A 25,730-nucleotide genomic window follows, 5' to 3' on the forward strand; every position below is an offset into this window, starting at 1 on the left:
TACAGGGAGCTAGACTGGACTACCTCTGAGGCAGAGAGCTCTTGGTCTCTGAAGAAACCAAGCAGAGTTGTGAAGATGAATGGGATGCCATAGATGAAATTCAAAAGTTAGATAAAAGAGATGGACCCCAGAGCTGATGTCTCTTACCACTGACAGTCTTTGCTGCCTTAATGAATAAACTGTTACAGGGATGTAATGGTAGTAATGCGTGAATATGCCTAGGAAGTTACAAGCTCTTCTAAACCCTGTCATTCCTTAGATGGCAATTCTTTATCCAAACCTATAGATGCCCTCACCTTCATCTGCTATTCGGTCAGGTACTTTAGGACAGCAGGCACTTTAAGTAAGCATTTATCCTTTCACTAATGACAGCTCAACTCTGGCAGATCAAGACTAAGGCAAGGCTGAGAGAAGAATTCATGAAGCATGCAAGCCACTCAGCTGTGTTCACTGTGTCTATTGAAGGCAAAGCTTCTCTAACTTCCACCTAAAATATGCAGAGGCGAGTGACTGCCCTTCTCCAGAGGCCAGGTCTGAGGCACAGCCAGCATAAGAATAAAAATTCATCAGTCTTCTGTGTTATCTTAAAATGTCAAGTAATCATATAGAACATAAGCTTTGTTTATGTATAACGTGCACACACTGTGATGAAGTCATCCGTGGCTCTCACTGATCCCTGACATCCTGGTGCTGCTGGTTCCACTGTCAACAGGCTCCCATCCCAGAGGTGCAGTCATGTAACTGGCCCAGGACCACAAAGCAAGTAGCGGGTGGGGCAGAGTCAAACCCAGGCAGTCTGGTTCTACAGCCTGCTCACAACTACCAAGCTCTGCTGAATTCTCTTCCAACAAATACCCATATTTGTTTTAATGCTCTTTAAATGTCATTTCCTCCAAATCTTTGGGTAAAATGTGACCTTTGAGGAAGATGTACCACACTCACCCTGTGGCTCTGCCCCCACGCCGGTGCCTTATGGTGCACCCCTGAGCTAGGAAAATGCAACTTTGCCAGAACTTGTCAGCCTGTCTTAGTGTTTCTTGGCCAGGCATGGGCTAGCAGTCCCTTCCTCCCAGACATGGAAACAGCCCTCATGTTCTTTTAGGAGTGAACTGCATTAACAATCAAGATATCACAAGCACCAGTTGTTTATAGCATCTTTAAAATGAAAAATTCATCCCCAAGCTAAATTATAGTAAGTTAATCACAGAGCCTGGCTGATGACAGACGCACTGAGAGGAAGAACGAGGGGCTGACTGAATTTACCAAACAGGAAAAGCAATCACATGCACCAAAGACCACACACGTCTGGGCCTTCCTCTAATGAAAACACTGGGGTCGACGCTGACTAGGGGAAGGACTCCCATCCATTCATTTCTTCAATTAATGCCTGCTGAGCACCAAGGGGTAGGGACTAATCGTTCACAGATTCACTCACTCACCAGTTCAATCATTCAGGTACTTCCTGAGCACCTACCACATGCCACACACCGATTAGCTGTTGTGAATATACAGACTGATTAATCGAATGGCCTGTTTGGATCATTCATTATTCACCAGATACAAGGGAACCTCCTCAATGTGCTAGGGAGGTGAAGAAGGAATAATGACCGAACAATGTTCCTGATCTCATGAATCTCACTTCAGTGATGGAGACAGACAATAAATAAATGTGCAAAATGTCAAGGAGCAAATGCCATGAAGAAAGACACAGCAGGGTGAGACAGTACAGTAGGGATGTGCCGCAATACAGAGAGCAGAGGCCCAGAGGGAAGGAGGGCACAGGGGGGAGAATGAGGGGAAGAGGGTGCCAGGGAGGGCAAAGGCCAAGAGAGGTTTCAAGGAACAGCAAGAAGGGCCAGAGCAACTGGAGCAAACCTGTGCTTAGCAAGAGGAGGAGGTGAACGGCTGAGATGATCAGCCCAAAAGCCATTCTGCAAACCCACTGCTAACGTCCCAAAGTATATCATTCACACGTCACTACAGGCCTTTGATTCCCAACAAAATTCAAATATTCAGCAAAACACAGCTAAGCTTCTATCAAATATTTACATGGCAGTATGTCGATGTCCTCTAGAGTCTCCTGAGAGTGGACTTTTGTTTAGGGAAAGGAAGATGACCCCATCGGACAACAATCTTGAGCTTTTGAAGTTAGTCTGTCACTAACAAAGTGATGTGATCTTTACTTTAAACTCCCTCTCTTTTGCTGGACTTAAAGCTAACATAAACTACACAGTGAAGACGATTTGGGCAGAGAGCAGAGAACAAGAAGGCTTTTGAGCACTGCAGACAGGCTTATTGATCTCACCATTTATTCACCCAAGACCCCACAGACTTCAAGGTCAGCAGTGACCTCAGTCCATACACACCACCAAGGCACCACCGTTAACCCAGGTCAGCCCTGCTGCCACATCGACTTGGACTCCACCTTTCCCCCGCCACCCCACCCACTCCTAGCTAAGCTGGGCGGATCATTTCCCTATGTACAGTTCTATAATATGTATCACATCATACCCAAATAAACCAAGACTGCACAGATACCACACACACCTGCCTGTGTGTCCTCTGCCACCACCGAATCCCCATTGACCCTCACCCGATGCCTTCAGCCTCGCCATCCCTCAATCTCCAGAAAGAAGAGTCTCACTGAAACCAAGCTCCGATGTTGGTGCTCTAACTAAAGAGCCTTCAAGCCTCCATAGGTCTCCCTTGCTAAAACAACACTGTGCCGATGTGGCCTGGCCTTCAAGGCCCTGCACGTGATGAGTCCAACTCACTCCTAACCACACCTCACGTGGTCACACTTCTGTCGATGCACAGTGGGAGAACAAGCCACACGTTCACTTACCGTTTACCTACTTCCGAGTCATTCCACCCTGGCCTGCTTTACGCACTTGCTCACTGATTCAAGCCTGTTCCTCTCACTATCACTGCTGAAGAAAGAAGTCTGGGGTTTCCGGGCCCTTCCCTTCCCTGCCACTCCCTACTTTCTCCTGGTCCTAACACTCCCTCAAACATGTCCCCTCTCCTCTCCATCCCCACAGCCCCTAGTTCAGCTCTCATCTTTGTTCATAAAGATTTCTGCAACAGCCTCCTACCCTGTGTTTCCAGTCTAAGCTTACCAACTTTCTCAAGCTCCAAGTGATGTAAACATCTCTAAATCCTAAAACCAATGTCCGTGGAGGCAGAGTAAAGGACACCACAACTTGCCCATCCCACGCATTTTCCCTTATCACCATTAAAAAGCTGTGTGGTAAGAAATGGAAAATCACTGTAGAAGCAGAGGTGGGAGCTGTATACCTCTTCTTTAGCAAATGGGTATGGATGACTCATCTAAACCTCATACCTTAAAAAGTCTAGTTACCGGAAACACTTTAGCCAAAAAATATCCCTGGCAAACATACACATTACTCTACACTGCAGTGTTAACAACCAATCAAATCATGTTAAGCTAATGAGAAAGCCAAGTTAAAAGTAATTGATAACTAAACATCTAGATTCCCAGCCATTACAAACTGTCACAAATTTCACTGCCCTGCTGACACTGCCCTGATAGCATGCTGTTCAAGATCTGAAGAACTCAAAGTCAGAGTGTCCATGCTAAGAGGGACCAGGCACACATCACTGCTAAGCACAGCAAGGCCCTGGCCTCCCATAGGAATACAGAATAGAGTCATCCAGAAACTCCAGCAGGGCACTAACAACACCAATCACATTTCAGTAACTTCACATCTTTATGATTACTGGTAGCTAGCCTGCAGTCATGTCTTATACTTGGGAGTCTAGAATTTTGAGTGTTACATCCATAAGAAGTGATAAAAAGACTGACAGGATAATGAGAATAGGATCGCCACCCTTCAGGAGGTCTTAAGGAGTACCCTTCATGTCTACAGAATCCCTATTCTAAAAGACAAATCTGATCTAGTAACTGGCTAGCATAAAATTCTATAGGGTGCTTTTCTGCCTGTGGAATAAAAAACAAAACCCTTTGTTCAACCTGGTCTCCAAAGAAAGTCCCACACAATCTGGCACCTGCCCATGGTTTAGTGCTTACTATCCTCCCCGCATGCCTCCTGCCACATACCCCACCACCCTCCTCCTCACAGTTTCTGGGCATGTCATGCTCTGGCTAAGCTCCCCAGGCACCCATCTACACCACTGTCTGAAATGCCAATGTGTACTTCTTTCCCAATGCCTCCCGTTTGGCAAACTCTTTGCTAAGACCCATCTCAAGGGTCACAGGACTTTACTCCCCAAGGTGAGTGAGGGGCCCACCTCTGAGCTTCTGTGCACCTGTCAGAATCTGGACCACACTCATCACCACACAAAGAATACAAGATCACCTTGTCTAATATTTCCATTACAATCTTTACTGTAACTCATCAGGGAGTCCAAATCAGAACCTAAAATATTTCAAGATCACAGAAAAGTTATCTTAATTTGAGGTCATGGTACACAAAAATCCATTTTCCCATTAATTACCTTGAACAGAAGGTCTGGAGAGGGAGGAAGTGTCATTAACCAAGTTCACTTAGTAGATGTGTGCTTGTGCATGCACACCTCTTCAAACAAGCACAAGAGGAAAGCTCAGGTTTCTGGATAGATGAAATGTGTTAGAACGAAAGCTGTATGGTAAGTTTTAAGCTTTGTTTCTTCTTCCCTTTCCTCTGTAGAATCACTCTTTTCTACCAGCAGCCTAGAACCAAATTTCTTTCATGATTTCTTGAGCTAAGATGTTGAACAATTTTATGTGAAAATATTTAGGCAAGGGACTACTTGGGATTTTACTTGGTTACATATTTGTTATTAATTTATTAAAGTCCCAAATGAAATTGCAGTCCACCTGAGTTCTAGGAGTTGATACTCTGGAATTTAAAGGAATAATCTGCTCCCTGTTCTACACACCAGAATACAATATCCACTCTAAGTACACCTTTAAGAGTCTGATGGCTATTTACTGCATTTGGAAAATCAAAGTCATTGCACTCTTCCAAGGGAGTCAAGAATGAAGGGGAAGTGTCTTGAAGCTACAACAACATGACACCAAGAGAGCTGTGGAGTCCACAGCTGGGCTGGAGCCAGACCATGAGATCCTCTTCACAGGCCCTGCAGGGCACATGGGCTTCACCCAAGCACAGGAGGAGATCACTGACAGGTCTTGAGTAAACCAAATGGAGTGAAACCATATGACAAGTATTTTTAATGATTAACTAGGTTACCACCAGTTAAAAGGCCTTGGTGGTAACGTAGGTGAATCATGGTGCTGGCTGGGAGGTGGGAGGGCAGTGGATGAATTCAAGATCCACTTTGGGAGAAGCATTGTTAGGACTTGATGATTTGAAGGAAGAGAAAGGTGGCTATTAACACTTAACTCCCAAGTTAGAGACTGAGAAGTGAATTAACAACTGCATACCTTAATGAGATGGAGGGGAGGGAGGAGGACTAGAAAGGAGCTAATGGTAGATGAGCAAGAGTCAAAACTTAGACACAGTAAGCTTGTGGTGTCCAAGTGATAGCCACATTTGCTTACTGCTTTGAAAGAATAAAAAGTACCACACGACACAGAGGAGTCAGGTGGAGTGATGGGCACCGGTCCTCACTGAGGATTCTTTCCATCATTCTCTCCTAGTGCTTGAACATCCTGACATCGTGCCAGCTCAAGGTGGGGTGCCTTATCATTAGATACAGGTAGAGTAAGTTGATTGAACCCTTGTTTAGTATCTTTCAGTTTACTCAGAGAGTAAGACAATGCTGCATTTAAATAAACTAAACTTCCTGCATTCAAGTAAACCGTCACAGAAAAAACAAAAATAAAAAAAACACTTTCAACATTGACTAGAAGGTCTCCAGGAGGAATATGCCTGCTTATGCAAGAAAGTTGCCTGGTTGGAGGTATGGGAAACACCAGTTATGCTGCATTTCTCAACAGAAGGTCAAGATTCTATCCTTAAAAGGAACGCTGAGGTGGGTGAGGGACACAGCTCCCAGGTTTTATAGCACCAGTAATTTGCCACAGTTTCCAGAGAGAAGAATCAAGATGGCACATAAGAAGGAAAAACCGAATTCAGTTCACATTGGCTCATGGCCATAAGTAAGAGACTAAGCTGAGCTTGTTTCCTGACTCTGAAAATGAGAAGTGATCAAATATTTGGTAGAAGAAAATCTGTTGATGCGTGTATAAACAGCTTGCAAAAGGGAAAGCATTCTACCAATGTAGAGAGACAAATGCAGTTACCTTGGGGCAGGAAGGACAAGACTTCTGAGAGAATGGTGACCAAGAAAACTGATTAAGTATATTAGGATCTTCTTTGGGATGTTTAGTAGGTGCATGAACAGTCCAAGAAATGGAATCTGGTGACTAGTTCATTTAACTCAAAGGTTTTGGTGCAGGAAGGTGGGTAAAAATGCAACTGTTCACTGACTAAAGTAGCACGGAGGCTCAATTTGGAGGTAAAAGGACTGCCATGCAGCAGAGAGGAGCAGCCACAGCAAGACCAGAACCCCACCACAAGACCCCTCCCCATGCAACCCCCATTTGACAGCAGTCAGAGGACACAGAGGCAGGCTGAGGAGGCACTTGAAAAGGTCTTGGAGCATAAATAGGAAATTGGTCAGAGAGAAGAGGTAAAATATTACATATACAACAGGGCTCATTTCAGGAATGACAGGGACAGTAACATCTCCCCAAAGATGAATTTCCCTTATAAGAGAATTTTTACCTTGTCTTCAAATTCAGGAATGGCTGTTTCAATAATTTCCACAAAATGATTTCCAGTAAAGATGCCTTGAATTATTCCTGTTGAGAAATTAGAAGAAGTGGTTAACAGGTGCATGGGTAGGAGCTACCCCTTCATAGATTCCTTTTTTGGAACCCTTCCTCATGCCAAGAGGGTAGTCACATGGCTGCCCTCCCCAGGAAACCGGCAGGGAATGAACACCTGTCACCACTGTCAGCCACCCTGTCCCCAAAAGACAGGATGAGAACTATGCAGCCCCTGAATTAGAAGGGCCTTCTTGCTCCAGTTCCCAGCAAGCAGGTCAAGTTCTGTTCCCGGCATTCCTGAGATTCTACAGCAAACCATCCCCAAACTTAAACTAGCAAGACAGCACGTCTCTTTCCTGCACCAACAACCACCGATTTTAAAATGAGAGATCCAGAGTTAGGTCTCAAAAAAGAGACAAAAGTGAAGGGTGAAGGAATAATAGAGACTTCTGGAATAAAGCCTTGCAAAAAATAAGAGATGAGAGAAAGTGCCATAGGTCTCTAAGCTACTGTCCCATAAGACCTGGGAGAAGAGGAGAGAGATGTGAGACCCAGCACAGTAATTCATAAATCCGAGTGACAAGAAACGTTAAGATGCAGGTCCAGATCCAAGGAGAAAAAGACTCATGATACGGGTATTATCTGTAACAAAGTAAAAAGTGAGAATTTTTCATTAAAATACAAAGGTCGCAGAATCTGCAACATGTCTACAGCAAGCAAGGAACAACTGAGTCATGGTACAATGCCCATCATTACTAAAATGAGAAGTGTGACAACTCAAAAGTCTTGGTTTACTGCACTTCCTCTTCTTCTTCCTCCTTCATTCATGATTTTTTTTTGTCTTAAACAATAAACATTTCACTTAGCACTGGTTGGTGGTCATTTAGTGCTAGTTCAGCTGGGCAGTTCTTCTTCTGGTCTTGCCTTGTTTGCTTAGATGGCCACAGTCCTCTGGGCAGCTCAACTGGGCTGGACAATCTAACATGACTCTAGCCACGTGATTGGTACTGGGTGTTTGTGCTGCCTTTGAGTTCTTTTTTAGTGAATGTAAACATGTTCCCGTCAGGAATGTCAAAGATATATGGGCAACCTCTATCACCTCACCATATTTTTCCATTAGTTCTTCAGTTAGTCAATCATGAATTCACCTCTGAGGCATCAAGAACCTCACTCTCTTAGTCCCTGGTTAGGGAGCAATGACTTGGCTGAGATGCAGAGATTAAGGTACATAAAAAAGAGGCTTGGGAGGCAGGGCTGGAAAAAGAGAAGAGAGTCAACATGAATGCCAAGTTAAGGAGTCTGAACCTTAATTGAGTAGTCTAAGAAGTCAACATGCCAGTAGTCTAGTCCCTATTCTCTCAGAGCTAATTACCATTCAGTAAATAGAAAGTTTAAAATTGGCCTCCAAAGAAAAGATATGACCCCAACCACAAAGACCAAAGCAGTGTGCTGGAAAAATAAATGCATAGCAAGCCATGAGTGACCTCCCCGCTTGAAAGGGTACTTTTCTGCTGCTTCCACTGGCTCCCTTGCTGCATCTAAGACTCCAAAAGCTTGCCCTGGTTTCTGGTCTCCTGAGTAGTGAGCTCCAGGGGCTCACTAGAGCTTCCGTTTTCACTGAGCAGGGTAGAGAACAGTAACAGGGACACCAGCTGGCCCACAGAACAAGCCTAAGGGCAGTTCTGCTGTGTGGTCATCCAGACCCAGCTCTATCCATCCATCCAAGCAACAAAGGTACCTGCTGCTCCAACAGCAGTGCTACCATGCCTCTCTCTGGGCCTCTCAGTTTCCTCAGCCATAAAACAAGGGGGAGAGAGTAAACTGGTAGAACTCAAAGGGTGGTCTCAAACCAGTGCCATTCACCAATTCTTTGTTGCTGGTTCATGACAAGGGCAGAAATTAAGATTTAACAGCAATATGGTATGGCTACCCAGTTACACACACAGTCTGTGGAACTGTTTTGAACTTGACATAGATGGTGTGCAAGTTTCCTGAGGCTGTCAAAACAAACTACCACCAAATGAGTAGTTAAAACAGCAGAATTTACCCTCTCACAGTTCTGGGGACTAGAAGTTTGAAATCCAAATAGGTAATACCATGCTCTCTGGAAGCTCTGGGGAGAATCTGCTCCCCACCCCTGTCCTTGCCAGCTTCTGGAGCTGCAAAATTCCCATCTCTTCCTCACCTACGCATTGCCTTCTATGTAAAGTGACCCTTGCCTCAACCTCATGATGGCACCTAAGATGATCTCGTCTCAAGATCCTTATTAAACACCTGCAAAACTTTTTTTTTTTTTTTTTTTTTTTTTTTTTGCAATTATGGTAGCATTTATAGATTCCAGGAATCAGGACATGAATATATCTTTTAAACCCAGTACTGATCTCGGTATTACTGAATTCAGATGTGAAAAGCTGCCCTTTGTATATACTGTACATTCATATCAATTCGCCACTGGAGAAAATAAAATCACCACCCTGATTTCCAGATAGTCTGTTACAGTTTTGATGTGAGGTATCCCCCAAAAGCTCACTTGTGAGATAACTCAGGAAGGTTTAGAGTAGAAACTGGGTTGTAAGAGTCTTAACCTAATCAGTAAATTAATCCCTGAAGTGGTAGTGTGTGACTGTGGGGTTTATTTTTTGTATCTGGAGAGTGGAGTGTCTCTCTCTGTTTCCACATAATGCAAGCTGCTTTCCTCTGTCACACTCTTGCTCCATGATGTTCTGCCAAACCTGGAACTCAAGGAATGGAGCCAGCTTTCTACAGACTAAGACCGCTGAAACAGTGAGCCCTCAAATAAACCTTCCCTTCTCATAATTGTGCTGGTCAGATCATTTAGTCACAGCAGTGAAAAAGCTGACTAAAACATATCCTGAACAGCAGTGGGCCTCTGATGTGGGTCCCTGTAAGCAGACACACTGTAGATACATACTGTGGATCCCTGTTTTCCTGTCCCACCCAGAGGCCAGGGCTAGGCAGGACAGACTGCAATGGGCACCCCAGGGAAGGAAGGCAGGCTACCAGGGGCAGGTCTGGTCTCCCAGCAGGCAATAAAGGGGCTGCCATCTCCCACTCCACCCTTCTGTGCCTCACGTGGCTTTAGTTATAAAGTGATTAAATCGAACTGTTTTTGGGTCATGTGTGCCTCCCTCATCCCATCAAACACTTAGAATTTTAAATATGCAAAGTTTGAAAATAGAAACAAAGTTATATATTGAAATCCTTGTGTATCTAGTATTGCTTTGCTACTAACACATCCTCTCCCCCAACATCCCACCCCCAGCCTCAAAAACACTTGGGAAGTTTCCAGCTTCAGAACAGAATGGAGAAGGCATTTGGAGATCTGACAAAACAAGGATTTCCTTTCTCATTACAAGTTTTCCGGCCTTCCAGAATCCTCCTTGCTGAAGGAGCCACTGTTTGGAGCCCCTGTGCCATGTTACATTTCAGCCTCACAGGGCAGACTATGTCAAATACCTGGGAATGTTTAAATAACTCTCACTAACAGCCACGGCCACAGTGAAACTGGCCCTCTCCTCACTAACTGCTGATAAAAATGAAACAGGCACAGTCCTGCTGGAACTGACTTAGCACATTCTTATTAAATGGCTTCAACTTGTACACACCCTTGGACACTGTGATTCCATTTCCAGAACTCTACACTAGAGAAAGAATCCAAAATGGAACAAAACTGAATGCTCAAAGATATCCATGGCAGCCTCATAGATGACATAAAAAGCTGAAAAGAGATTTTGTCAAAAAGAGGACATGATTAAATTATGGTAGATTCATAAACAGAATTTTATGCAGTCGTTAAAATCACAAATTACAAAAAAAATTTTTTAAAAGACAATAACCAGAATCATATTGGCCAATCCTTATGTTGACCAGGCACTAAACATTTTAAGAAAGATATATATGTGTGTATATGTATGTACACACACACACAGACATGTGGATATGTATACATACTCTTTAAATCCTGTTTTTATTCCCACTTCGCAGATCAGAAAAATTGGAAGTAGCAAAACACTTATGACACTTGCTCAAGGTCATCCTGTGCTCCTAAGAGATGGCACTGGAATTTTTTTTTTTTTTTTAATACCAAAGAACTATTGAACCAAATTCCCAGTCCTTTTTTGGTTTTGAGACAAGATCTCACTAAGTTGCTTAGGGCCTTGATAAATTGCTGAGGCTGGTTTTGAACTTGTGATTCTCTTGCCTCAGTCTCCCAAGCTGCTGGGATTACAGGTGTTTGCCACTGAGTCCAGCGGGCACTGGAATTTGAGCCCATACAGTCTAACTCCAGAGTGTATGCTCTTAAACTTTGTGGCAGGTTGAATAATGATCTCAGAGACATCAGGTCCTCAACCTGAAACCTGCAAATACTACTTTATACGAAAAAATGCTCTTCAAAGATGCGATTAAGTTAATAACCTTGAGATGGAGAGATACCCTTGATTATCTGGTTGGGTTCTAAGTGCAAGTGTCCTCGTAAAAAAAGGTAGATTTGGTTTTTTACCCCTTCCTTCCCTCACACACGCACACAAAAGTGATATGAACACAGAGGCAGAGACTGGAGTGATGGATGACATGCCAAAGAATGCCAGCAACTCTCCAAAGCTGGGAGGGAAAGGAATGAATTCTTTCCTAGAGCCTCTAAAGAGAGCACAGTCCTGCCTACACCTTGATTTTGGATGTCTGGTCTCTAGGATTGCAAGGGAATAATTTCTGTTGTTTTAAGGCACTCAGTTTATGAAAATTTGTTGCAGAAGCTACAGGAAATTCATACAAGCCCCTGTGCCACATTGCTTTCAATGCAGGAGAAAATATTCATAAGTTAAATGGAAAAAGTAGAAATCAGAATTTATACACAATGATCTTAATTATGCTGTAAAAATATATGCAAATACAACAAAATGTTTGCAGTGATTATCTCTGAATAGTCAAATTATGGGTAATTTTCAGCATTATGCCTTTTGATATTTTTCCAAATTTCTATAATTAGTGTGAATTATTTTACAAAGAAAAGAAAGTTTTTTTAAAAAAAATTAGCAATTCAAGATATTTCTGGTACCCTAACTCAATCACAAAAATTAGAAATCAAGAGATCCAAAACTCCCTAATAATTGTTTTAATTTGATCTCAAGCAACACCTGAAAAAAATCAGCAACCCAGATGCTTACTTTTTTCTAAGTGACTCCACTCACCCCTTGGTCTCTCAAAAGCCTATTAGTTTTCAGACTCTGGCAGGGCATAATGAGGCTGAGGGAGTTTCAGGCTTTAAAGCAAGAAGATAACCTGAGATGGTAAATGTCTTCCTACCTATCTGACTATATGTGGTAGTGGGGAGAGGGGATTCTTATGTGTTCCCAGAGCTCATCCAGCCCAAAGTCTATGGCCATACACCGAGAACCAAGAGCACCAGTGAATAAACATGTAAATGTTTGATTTCTCTGTAGGTGACTTCACAGAATCAAACATCAAATTACACATGATCCTAACCTTACAAAATTCCTGACTCCAAGCCTATTCTATTGCAAAACTCTCCTGCTATCATCTGTCCCAGGCACTCATAAGACCAAAGGCCAATTTTACTATATTAACATCATGTTCTTTGATTTTATCTATTCATATAAATAGTATTAACATTTTCCCCAAAATGTGGGTAGTACTAGACCAAACTAGAAAGCAGGGTATGTGTAGTGTGTTTCTTTACATGGAGGTCATGGTTTCCTTCCAACGTGGGGCCAGGTCAGAACAGACAGGCATGATATACACACTGTGGTTTCAGTCCACCCAGTGCAGCACCGGAAGTTAGGGGTGATCAGACTATTATACAGGGTATGCCCTACAGCCCCAGGTTTTCTAAGCACATTTATGTATTCTTCACTTTGCCAACCAATGTATACAGCATCTACTATGTGCCACACACTATATGGAGATTGTCTCACATTTTAAAACCTATCATCAATGCTACACTCAAGGATGGTAGAGTTGGGCAACCGCCGACCATCTCACTGATCTTCATCAGTCATTTCAACCACAAGGGTACCAGCATTAGTGCTGAGAGGAAGACTTAAGCCTGGAGAGCTTCAAAAATGAGCCAATCAAAAAACAAATGATGTAGCGCCATGTTCCTTCCTACAAACCATTCTCAGAACACTTGTAATTTCAGTAATTAGTTAACGAATATTGGAATCTCCCACTTAAACACCCACTTCATACAAAGAGTGTTAACATTTATTTCCCTGACTTTTTTTCACTTGCCATTGTATTCCCACACCTAGCAATACCTATCTTAAAAGGTACTCATCAAATAGCTGAGGTATAGATTTAATGCAAGAATGAACACGGACAGTTAATTTCATCTGTTAAAATGGAAAAACCAGGAGGCATGAGTATTTCCCAAAGAAAATGCTAAAGACCCTAATCCTGTGAGTGATGCTATAAAAAGAAGGTTCACAAATCATTCAGCTTGGGAAATGCTTTATTTTGTAGCCTCCTACCCCTTGTAAGGATTTTCAGTGCACACTATACAATAAAGAATCTGGAAAATCCTTCAATTAGGAACCTGTTTGAGCATTCCCAAATTCTTTTATGCTTAACACTTGCTGAAATCACAGAAAACCAGTTCTAAGGAAACCATGGGAATACTAACCCGAGTTCTTCGTCTGTTCCAAAGGTAATTTTTAAGTCCTTATTAAGCCCACACAATGAAAATGATGATAAAAGATAACTAACACAGAACAAGTGACTACCTGTGCCAGTCATGGTACTCAGTGTTCCTGCCACCAAGATAAATATGAAACCTGGCTCAGTCTATTGGAAGAGATCACTGCAGACAGGATTATAACCAATGTTAGATGAGGTGACACATTCACGAATACACAGATGCATACATGTATATAAACATGCATACATATGTATACACACAGAGACAGAGGTGGTGGTGAAGATGTGTTCCATTGGCATGAAGCCAAGATAGGAGAAGCAAGAGAATGCAATATGTGCAGACAAATAAGGAGCAGCTTGGTCTTACCCAGTGGTTTTCAAAGTATGGTCCACAACCCTTTCTGAGAATCCTGCAAGGTCAAAACTATCTTCAAGTATGTTGACATTTGAACTAATGGTGCAAAAACAACAGTGGGTAAAACTGCTGGTGGCATCGACTGTATTAGTACTGACTAGTATTTTCCACTAACACACACTTGAAGTTCATTTTTTGTTTTCGTTTTTAATGTCAATTTCAGCTAAGAATATCCTCTATGAAGCAGCAAAAATTATTAATTTTGTAAAAAATTCTTAATTTCACTATCAACTCTCCAATATACGTTCTCTTGGCATCCTGCATGACAAATGGCAAGCATTCATCAAGCTCTTCAGTTGCAAGTTGCCGGGAAGAAAGAGCACTGCTGTGACTCAGCCGCAGGCTGCAGGAGCCACCATTTCTCAGGGAACACCATCCTTACGTGAAAGATGACTGACAGAAAAAGGATGGTTATTCAGATATGAGTATTTATAGACACTCTCAACAAATGAATAAAGTGAACCTGCTACTTCTAGGAAAACTTGTGACATCCGTTGTTAAAGGTGAAATGTGAATTTTCAAAGAGAAAGTAAAATGTTGGAAACTTTGTATCCATCACTGTGAGTTTCAGAGCTTCCCAATACTTAAAGGTGTTGCGGAAAGAATGGTAATGACAGGTGATATTCTGATATATTTCTAAATTGATATTAAATGTGATATTTTAATATTTTCCAAATGACTAACACATACTATGACAAAATGAGGCATAAAAGATCCTTTAAAGTGCAATATAGACCAGTGGACAACTTACCAGAGAACAGTCTATGTATTTCATTTCAGATGAACAAACTGCAACAAAACTTTGAGAAACTACTGTTGTCAAGTTCTGATGTAGTTTTAAAGACTGCCCTCGATTAACTGAAAAGATTATTTAAAAAAGAAATCCTCCCTTTTTCAACTATCTATCTTTGTCAGGCTGGATTTTTTTGCATGTTGTTTAACCAACACACACACTGCAGCAGAATGAAAGCAAAGGCATTTATGAGACCCCAGCTGTCTTCCATTAAGACAGACAGTAAAGAGAGCTGAAAAAAAAGGAACACAATGTCACTCTTCTCACTAAATGTACTTTGGAAATAGTTGTTTTTCATTAAAAAATGTTATTCACATCATGTTAATGGGTTTATGATTGTTAAACTAATTTAATAAAAATTTAAAATCTTTTCAACTTTACTTTCTTATACAATAAGTGTTCTTAGATATAATTCACATAAATGAAAACTCTTTGGTCTGATTTTTAAGACTTAAGTATAGGAGTTGTAAAACCCAGTGTTAAGAGCCACTGGTTTAGTGTAATAGGCAGCAGGGAGTGGTGGAGGTGAGGTAAGAGGCAGAAGGGAGAGGGACCCCAATAATCTCTGACGCCGTGATGGGGTGGTTCAGAAATTATCTTACAAAAGACAAAATGGTGCCGACTACCAAAGTGCTATAGAAGGATTTTCTTTAAAAAGCAAGGATACTACAAAAGTGCCCCCCACTCTGTGAACATGTAATTCTAAAAACAAGTAAGTATGATGAGAAGTCAAATTGTAGGGCACTATTGTGTAGGTTCATTATTACAACCTTAGAAATGAAGTACAAATTTCTATAAGAGAGCACAAAATATTAAAATTTAATGGTGGAAGAAAGAAGAAAGGCAGGATCTTGCAAAAAGACTTGCAACCAAATGAATTTCTGCAAGATGAGGGAAATCATCAGTAACAAAGTGCAGGGCTTTAAACATGTAAAGATGACAAAATCAAGATGCATTTCAAGCAAGTCTGGAAAATAAAAATATAGGAGCCAGCAAAGAGCAATAAACAACAGCAGTAAAAAGTGAAGATGAATGCAGCCAGAGAAGACAAACAGAAGCATTTAGAAATAAAAAGTAGCAAGGAGAGGAAATCAGCAATGTCCTGAATTCTAGCCAATCTGCACAAACTCCCACCACTGGAGGTGGGAAAGACAAAGCAAAAAACCTCTCCAGAGGGAAGTGGACCTCTTGAGCTAGTATCTCACCAGGAAAAGTGATTACACCAATCAAGAACATGGAGCAAACAGAGGAGACTAGAGACAATTATTAAAACTGGCTCTCAAGGAGCTTACACTCATTATTTTCTAAGTCAAAAAAGCCATTAATAGGGTAGTTGTAACTAAACTGAGAAAGGAGTCCTACAGGGAATTCTAAACAGAAACCCTTGGCAACTTTCTCAAATTCATGGGACCTCAGTTTCCCCTTCTGCAAAATGGTGGGGGCTAGAGTCCCCCCACCTACTTCACAGGTTGGTGGGAGCAGAGCCACTGCATCATGGACACTGAGCACAGGCCCAGCATAGGGCAGATGATCAATAAACAAAGGTTGTTATTGATATCACTGCAGTTACCACTTTGGGGCCAAAGCAGAACTTGAGTTCTAAGTGCAATAACCTAGGCCGGAAAGCTCGACAAAGTCAAATGTCAAGGTTTTAAAAGTCACCAATACTTGAACATTAAATTGGAAAAGGAATTTGAATGGCTTTGACCCGGGGCTACACATGTCATGGACCAATCAAGGCCTGGGTCTCCTTGGCCTCTCTGGTGCCAAGTAGCATGCATCATAAAGACACACTGTCAAGCACAAGGAGAACCAACAAAAGTTAAAAAAAAAAAAAAAACAACTTCCTGAACAGCCAAGACTGCTATGCCAGGTGCCTCTCACGTGCCCTGTCACCATTAGCCAGGAAGGAGACCTGCATAGTTACCAGGAAGGTGTCTCATGGCTGAATTGTTCTCTTTATCTGAGGCCAGGACTCCTACTAGACCACACTGCCCACCTGACAGGGACTGAGGGCCTGCCCAACAGATGTAGGCCAGCAGATCTGCATCCAGGTGGAAGATTGGGAATCCAATAGATTTAAAGAAAAAAAATCCAATATAAAAAAAAAATACAAAAGATTATAACCAAAGAAATAATGGTAGCCAATAGATGAGACAGGAAAAAAAGGAGAGTAAGGAACATTTTGACAAAAATAATCAATTTGGCCAAAAATAAGATTTTTTTTTCTTTTTTCATTTCCTATAGCTAATGGAATACCTAGTATATACTGATACTCCAGATGCTGCCCTGGAGGCTAGGGATGGGAGCTGGCCTGTTTCCCTGCCCCCTCTGCCCTCTGACAGACATTAAGTTAATAGGAAACTATTTGCTTTTGGCTGTTGTGAGTGCTGTGACCTTGCAGTACAAGGCATTCTGGAGGAAGGCTATGAACGGCCTATGTCTGAGAGGTCATGGGAGCATATGTAAGGTCCTGAGGTCTTTCAAAGTCTAGGATACTGAGGAGCTAAAAGGCCAGGGGGCAGAAAGGTAGTCAACAGAGAAGAGCTGAGAGGCAGGCAAGGACCAGATTGCACAGGGCCTTGGAACCCCAATTTCACACTTTCATACGCTTCTAAGAGCACAGTCTTTGAAGATCCCACTGGAGGAAGATATAATTTGATTTACATGTTTAAAAGTTTACTGTGGCTACAGTGTAGAGGTATACAGGGCATAAAAGGCATGCACAAAGGTCTGTCAAACAGGATTGTTTTTTGTTTTTTTCAGTCACAACCTGTTAGTAAGACCCTTTACTTTGAAGTCTTGGGTCTGTACACACAAGTACTCACAGTCTTGTACACACAAGTACACACAGGCAAGCAGCAACCCAGCGAGGAACCCTGGCCTTCTCTACAACCTGGAAGCAGCTTTCCAACCTCCCTCTCGGTTGCCTAAAACACTGATAATAATAATGGGACCTACTATACACACTGTTGTCGGGATAAATAAGTCAATATAGATAACACCCTTTCTTTTTCTCTTTTTTTTTTTTTTTTTTTTTTTTTTGCGGTGCTGGGGATTGAACCCAGGGCCTTGTGCTTGCGAGGCAAGCACTCTACCAACTGAGCTATCTCCCCAGCCTTTCTTGTAAAACTAGCCTTTCTTGTAACACCCTTTCTTGTAAAACTATTATTATATACAAGTATGACAAAATAAAACTCAACCTTCTGCATGCACCATACTCTGTTTTCCAATCTATTTCTTTTTCTTTCTATATTTCTGAAATGCTGGAAAAGACCCTCCAAATTAATTTCAGAATCCAGTAATGATGGTCACAACCTACAGCAGAGCAATGACAAATGGGGAGGCAGCAGAGGGCAGCCACTGACATCACCCAGGTCCATGCTGATAGGACTGGTGACCACCCAGATGTGGGGGTGAGGGAGAGGAAAGCAGCAAAGAGGCTCTTGGTTCTCTGGGTTGGTGGCAGTACCATTTTTGAAATGGGGATCCTGGGAGAAAGAATATATTTAGTTTGTGGGAGGAAAGGAAGATTAGACTTTCTCTTTCAATCTAGATTTTCTGCCCGGAGGAGGATTTAGAGCAGGTGACAAAAGGAACCTTCAGCACTTTCCCAAGCAGGACACTATACAGAGATTTCACATTGCAACTCTAGTTACTAACAAAAAATGCTTGTGTTCAGACTGCTTGATGGGGTGAGAGACTTGTGAACCGAGCAGAGGCAAGTGGCCCATGGAGGATTCAGGGACTTGGGGCTCCCGCAGAATGGTTTTCCTTATCTGATAAATATAAGGAACTAATCACACTTAATTAGAATCTGTCTGCCCATATGTTTCCTCTAGTAACGGAGCTGCTGCAGAGCAGGGACCAACTGTCTCACTGATCTTTCTATTCCCCAGGTTTCCTAATGCCCTGCATGCTGCCTATAGTAGGTGCTCAACAAACACCTGCTGGATGAATGGCTGAGACAAGACATTGTCAACAAGACAAAACCCCCAAGAAAGCCATTCCCTGTGCAGAAAATTAAAACAAGGTGAAAATAAGTAGAATCTGTTAGGAGAATTCTGATCATTTTAAGACTGTGGGTCAACAAAAAGCCAATGGTCCACAGTGAAAATGAGTCTGCAAAGAAAATACACTCTGGGATGTGTAATGGGCATGGATTTTCATCATAATAACCAGAAAACACTAAGAAGACCTGGTATGGAATCAAGAAGATAATGACAAAACCAAGAAAAATTAGGACCCACACACACACAATGTGGTACCTTCCACAGAGCACCCTAAGTGTTTCATTCTAAACATTGCTTCCCTTGCTACATTTTCCATCAGCTCCATGCCTCCAGGAAGCCTCCCTGCTCCCAATACTTTCCAATGCCCAGTGCTGCATGTTACCTCTTCTTTCTCTATGTGTGTGATTTATTTCTCTGGTAGACAGAAATGGTATTACATATGTTGTTATTTTGCTCTACTCTCACCCTGTACACTGAGGCAGTATCCAATAGTAGTTGATTAATTTGTTTTTATACTAATTCATTTTTGGCTTTAAATGCTAAACTCAGATTCATAATTTCTAGACTCACATCCTTCAGTTGCAAATGTTTCTAAAACTACCATTTTTTATAAACATGCATTGGTTCACCACCTACTCCCTACCAGACATAGCTAAGGACTTTAAATACATCATTTCCTGTAATTCCCAGTCATTCCCACTTTATAGGTGACAGGACAAGACTCAAAGACAACACAATTTAGTAAGTGGCAACACTGGCCTTCAAACCCAAAGCTACTGAACTCCAAAGTCAGATAAATGTGCAATTATTGTAAAATTTTAGTACCATTATCCCTGTCATGGAAACGTGAAGAACAGCCCATCTGATGCACAGGCAGCACTCTCTGCTCCCCAGGACATAATTAAGACTCAACTCAGAAAAAGCCTTTTTTTAGGCTGGGGAAGGTAATAATTTATCAAAAGCCATTCATTCATTTCCTGCAAATATACAAGCCAATTCGAGCAACTCTGCGATTTAAAAAGAAAAAAAAAAAAGGTGCTAACAGCATTTGTTTCTGAAGTTATATTTAATTTGCAGTAAGAAAACCAATGGAGTTCAGGATCATCAAAACTTTAGTGTCAGGTGGTTGATGATGAAATAATCACAAAACTCTGACAGCCTCCCTGACTCCCATGTCATGGGCCCCCAAGCTTTCATGCACATGATTTCATTTGGTCATGTCAGTATCTGTGAGACAAGTTCAGATAACCCACTGTGCACATGAGAAAAGCCACAAGAAAGAAAATTCAGGGGTCAAGATGCCTATCACTTTGGACCGGTGGTTCTAAGTTATGGGAAGAAAACATCTCTGTTTAGCGGAGGCAAAAGAGGAACTCTGCGATGACAAAAGCTGTGGGGCGGGGGGGGGGTGTCCCAGGTGAAGGTGGCAGCTTCCTCCAACCCACACAGGCCAGCTTTCCCCACAGGCAGCATTCCAAGGTCACTGCAGCTCCACCAGCCCAAAGAAAAGGCCCTTGGCTTCGAGTTCAACAGTCCAGGGACAAGGCTTGAAACACTGTCTTCCAGGCCTCTGAGCCTCCCACCCTGGGCCTATAAGATGGCAGAACAACAGGACACACAGCAGCTCTCTGCATCAAATCCTCCCGCCTCCAAGGTCAGATCCCTTTAATATCTTTGATCTGGTGTGGGGTCCAAATCCTGCTCTGTGCTTTGCCTCTGCAATTTCTACACAGAGGCTGTTTCACATTCACTTTGGTATAGAATATCCATGTCCTGCTGTCTCTATAGAAACAGAAGCGGGGAAAGGCCCTATTTTAACATCCTATTTATTACACGGTCACAATTACTGCCTTGGATTCTCTTGAGACATCAAGTCCTCATAATTAATTCTTCCTTTCACTTAATTTTTTTTTTTTTTCCCCAGAAAGAGCCCTGGCCAGCCCAGTGGACCTGGAACACAGGGACCAAAACCCATTCCAGGTAGGCCCCAGGAGTAGATGGGGTGTGGGCAGGGAGTGCCTCTGAAGAAGAGGGGCTGCTAGCCCCAAAAGAAGGAAGGGGTTAGTTAGGCAGATTAAGTAAGTAAAGTCCTATAACTGCTAAGCCCTGCTCTTCAGACCTCAAGTCCAGTGATCTTTCTACACCAGTCAACATTATTTGGGCACTAAACTGAAAAGCAACAACAGTAAAGAACCACAAGTATGTGATAAGGTGCTAATTTAGCAGTAAGGATGTTTAGTGCAAACAGAATTAGGAAAGAGAGATCAACAAGCCATTTACACCAAGTAGTATCCTAAAATTAGTATCCCTACTCCATAACTGTGAGCTGAGAAGCAATAAAAACTATTTCCTTCTGATGGGGTCAGCCGGGCTTTCCTCCCTCACCACCTGCCCTCCTCCCCTGCGGCTGAAGGATGAAGCTGCACCTGAGGTCCAGGTTGACTCAGTCCTCTACTCAGCTGCAAGGTCCACCTGGGCCCAGGGGATGATGAGGTCATTTCTTCCAAGGACAAAAGTAGGAATCAGAAACACACAACAAGCCCACGAAGGTGAACCCAGTAGCTCAACGCCCTCCAAGTACCAGGAGGCTAAGAGAAGAAGTAGGTGCATCTCAGGGTGTGCCCAATGCTGACTCAGATAGCTCCAGATGACAAGACCACCTGGTGCAGAGCAGGCGGCTCAGAGAGAAGTGGGCAGGGGCCCCACCCCAGGCGCCTAAGACTGCCAGAATGCGCCACGTTTTCTTCTTCAGTGTATTCACTTCCAGAGCCCTCGCCATCCACCAGGCACGCTCCCCAGTGTTTCTGCGTACTCTGCTGTAGTTGGTAGGAGTCGGCCCTCACGAGTTTCACTGGCTGCACATGGTTATGGTGACTTCTGAAAGGAGTCTGGAGGACAGGATGTTTTTATCCTTTTCTCAAAGGTCAAACCTAAACCTAGAGGCTGACATCAATCCCCATTTCTCCGGTTCCAGAATTTTGCCTCCTTCCCGGAATCCACTTCATTCTATCCTTCCACAGACCTGAGATAAAGGTTAATAATTATTAAGCACTTCCAGTGCGCTCAGCATTTTATATCCATTATCTCATCTGATTCTCACAGCAACCCTAAAAGGGAAAACCTGCTTCTAAGCCCTCTTTACAGAAGAGGAAGCAGACAGAGTGGTGAGGCCACATGCAGGGGGCTCACTTACCCACCATGGCTGAGTGACAGGCCGAGATTCTAACCCTGGCCAATGGACTCCGCCCTCCTTTCTCATACCCACATTCGAGGGCCTCACCAGGGAGCAATTCCCACGTGGTGTCACTTTAAAACCTTTCCTTGGCAAGAACATATATGGCTGCCCCTCTGAGTCGTTTGAGCTGAAGTAAAAACTCACATGTTACCCACCTTGAAGTGTACAGTTCAGGGGCATTTAGGTGTTCACAGGCTGCAACCATGCTGCACATGTTGTTCTACGGGGTGCATCATCCCAAAAGCAGTCAGGCCCCACCCTCTCTTCTCCCAACCCCCGGAGCCACCCGTTTGCTTTCTGTCTCTATGGCATGAAGTACCAGTTCTGGATATTTCTTATACAATGGAATGATACATATGTGGCCTCTTGCATTTGGCTTCTCACTGACAGCATGTTTCCAAGGTTTACCACACTGTGACACATTATCTGTACTTCATTTATTTTTATGGCTATAAATATGGATATACCACATTTTGTATATCCATGTATTCAACCATGGAAATATGTGTTGCTTCTACTTTTTGGCTATTGTAAACAGTGCTGTTATGAATATTCATTTATGAAGACCTGGGTCCCTCTTTTCAGTTCTTTTGAGTACATAGCTAAGATGGAATTGTTGGGTCCGATGGTAATTCTATGTTTAACATTTTGGGAAGCCATGGCCCTTTAAAATATTTTGAAAATTTCTAATTCCACCAGGAAACATCAAAAGGAAACTGAAAGCAAAATACAAAACCACAGTGAAGTCAAAGTAGTTAAAACATTTTTTTTTCTAGTCTCACTCCATTTTTTAATATATTCAAACCTGAGCAGAAGGAACACAAATAGTATACCACTTTTTTAAAAGGCCAAGAGAAATTTAAAACAAGCAATTCCTTGGAATAATTAACATGAGTTGCTATATCCCCAGGATATTTTTAACAACAAATCGCACCTAGCCAGGGCTCTACTAGGAGCCAAGAGGCTGGTGGTGAGACTTTTCAACCAAAGAAAACAGTTGAGAGGACAAGCACAGACCATGAATAAGGACAGCCTTCTGTGGTCAGGGAAGGCAGGACTCCCTTGCCCTCCTTCTCATTTTTCTCTTTAGAGACAGACATGTTAAGTCCCTAAAGTCAAAAAATGTCAGCAGTCATTAAAAAAATACACACCATCTTGGGTCCCAAGCCTTGAAAGAGCGTTTCTAAACAGGTATAACCGTCACTGGTACTTTAAGACCAACTGGCTAGAAACTTAGCCTGACACCAAGGAAAGAAAAGTGAGAGAGAACCAACCCTGAAAATGCACGTGCCCTCGTTATGCACCTGGTCTTTCAGTAGTTTTTATGAAGCTTAGAGTCACCAGTGATCCTGACTGGCAGCAGCAAGATGGCAGTGCAGAGGGACTGCACAGAAAGAGGATATGCTGGCATCTTTAATTCAGCTCTCTGGAAAGCACAGCAAACCAACTATGAATGACAAGACTGAGTCTGCTGATGGGAGCGAGATGCTGACAGGATGGGGCGGCTGGCAAATCAGGTAACCAACCAGCAGGTGAGCTGCAGCACTCACTGGGTAGGTATTCAGTTAGGTAGAAGTGGACTGAAACAGCTCAATTAATTCATTGTGCCTGTCTGTCCTGGAGAACCCGAAGATAAGCCTGAAACATCAACAGTTGGCCAGAGACGAACGCCTAATGCCACAGCTCCACTTCTGGCAAAAGTCGGGGCTAACAAAGAAGCCTGTGCAAATATAAAATGACACTGAGATTAGCTCTGGTAAGCTCTTTAAAGTTCAAGCTGAACCTAAGGTCAGGAAGGAAACCAAACAAGAAGGCAGATTATTATGGATCACAAAAGCCACTCTTTCCTCCTGAGGGGGTGTTCCTGGTCAGCCTCAGAGGGCCAGGGCGCATAAAAACAGATACAATCTGAAAGCCAACAGCAAAACGGTGATGGGATCAACCTTATTTGCAACATCGCACATGGTGGCCCAGTCAGGTTGAGTCTTGACTCCAATCCAACAGGCAGACCAACCTTCAGTCTGAGACACACTTGAAGAAAGAAAAAAAAAAAAAAAAAAAAAAAAAAACCATGAGAGTCTTGTGGCAGAGCCAGAAAAAGGGAAAGACATTAAGAATATAAAATAAAGGGGGAAAAAACAAGGGTTATCAGGACCAATACCTAGCAGAGTAGCTACTGGAGAAAGAGTTCCTCAATCCTAGCAGGCAGCATCCCCTCTAGAGAGCCTGACAAGGAACATGGAGGGCAGACTGAAACAGACCACATCTGAAGTTATCTGGGCAACTCCCTCGTTTCAAAAAATACTGAGAGTCAGAGAGGTTCTGTGACATACCCAAGGCAACTGTCAACAATGGCAAAGCCAGGTCCAGAATCCTGTCTCCTGGAAGGCCTTTCACTGATACTGACAATGATGACAGTAATAGCTTCTATTTGCTAAAGAGTAAAGATGCTCGCTACATGGAGGGTTTTACATGTTGCCCAGTTTACTTCTCTCAACAACCTATAACGTAATAATATTATTTTTAGCTCACTTTACAGATAGAACACAGAGAGCTTAAAGAGTTTGCCCAAAGTCATACATCTTGTTGGAAGCACAGACAGGGCAGGAACCTAAGTCTGGCTAAAAGTATATTCTCTTAACCATTATACTCAACTGTCCCTAAACTATGCTGCTTCCAAACAAGGGAGAAGGTCATATTTCCAACTGACGTATAAGCCAGAAACTTTCTATTGTTAGGTAATTTTTAGTGTCTAAAACCATTTTCTCCCAAAATAACAAAAACAATCAGCACTTAAGGATCTAAAGAACAAAATTATTATAACTTTGGGAAAAAAGAAAGCTTATGACTCTCCAGCCTGAACAACAGAAATAAAAAGTCCCAGACCTGAAAATCAGGGGCTAATACCAAAATCCAGTCCCTTTGGGATTTTGTCCAGTGTCATGCACCTTCAACAAGTCACATATTTTTAAGAGATTAATTCTGAGTACACAGTGGTGCTGCTAGGCCCAGTAGAAGATTGTAGAAGTCAGTATTTCCTGCATCTTGGAACTTACACTAAAATATCACTGGGTTATACAAAAAACCACCAGTTTAAGCACATACATTGCTACCTTTGGGTTTCAGACACTGTTGCTTTTTTGATGAAATAAAGAGCACTGACTTTGCTAAGAAAAGCCATACATTCTCCAAGTCCACTGTGATTAGCCCCATTTTCCTGTCTATGGAAGAATCTTTGTTTTCTCTAAATTACAAACTCAGGACATTTTCCTACATGCACACACTTGTGCTGCTGCAACATCCACTTCCTTTTGCTGCCACAACCAAGTCACAGGTCCCAGCTACCAGTGTGGTTCAAGATCATCAACAAGCATCACAGAGCTGGAGCTCTAGAAGGGGCCTCCTGCAGGGGTCCTGGCTCCAGCTGGGACCCAATGAGTCACTTATTCCCTCTTAATATTAATCATAAAACCAAGAGCAGTACATAACACTTACTGGCTGCTTATCAGATATCAGACACCAAGTTAAAGAACTTAGCTCGCCTAATGCTCACAATACATCCGAGGTAGGTGCCATTTTTATATCTAGTTAAACGATGGAGGAAGTTACCCAAAGTCACACTATTGGGACACTGCACACACAGAATTCAAACCCAGGATTCTTGAACTTCACAGCCCAAGGCCTTAACTATCACACACACACACTTGGTACTATAGGGAAAAAAAACTCTCCGTCCTCCAAGAGTCTGAGTCTATGAAATAAGCTGTCCATAAGTAGATTAACAGGAGAAAAGTTATAAATTTACTTAGTGCACAGGACATCATATGAAAGAATAGTGC

At 42.5% G+C, this 25,730-nt stretch overlaps 1 protein-coding gene across 9 annotated transcripts in view; it reads right to left on the reverse strand.

The window, feature by feature from the left end:
- Positions 1–25,730, reverse strand: part of Smco4 (single-pass membrane protein with coiled-coil domains 4) — a 60,498-nt gene that overhangs the window by 15,278 nt on the left and 19,490 nt on the right. For all 9 annotated transcript variants that reach the window (XM_047517482.1, XM_047517475.1, XM_047517481.1 and 6 more), the window contains exon 2: positions 6,717–6,793. The gene's annotated coding sequence lies outside the window, so the exon portion shown is untranslated. The remainder of the gene's footprint in view (positions 1–6,716; positions 6,794–25,730) is intronic.

The sequence above is a fragment of the Sciurus carolinensis genome, chromosome 11 (assembly GCF_902686445.1).
Source record: "Sciurus carolinensis chromosome 11, mSciCar1.2, whole genome shotgun sequence".
Lineage (NCBI taxonomy): Eukaryota > Metazoa > Chordata > Mammalia > Rodentia > Sciuridae > Sciurus > Sciurus carolinensis.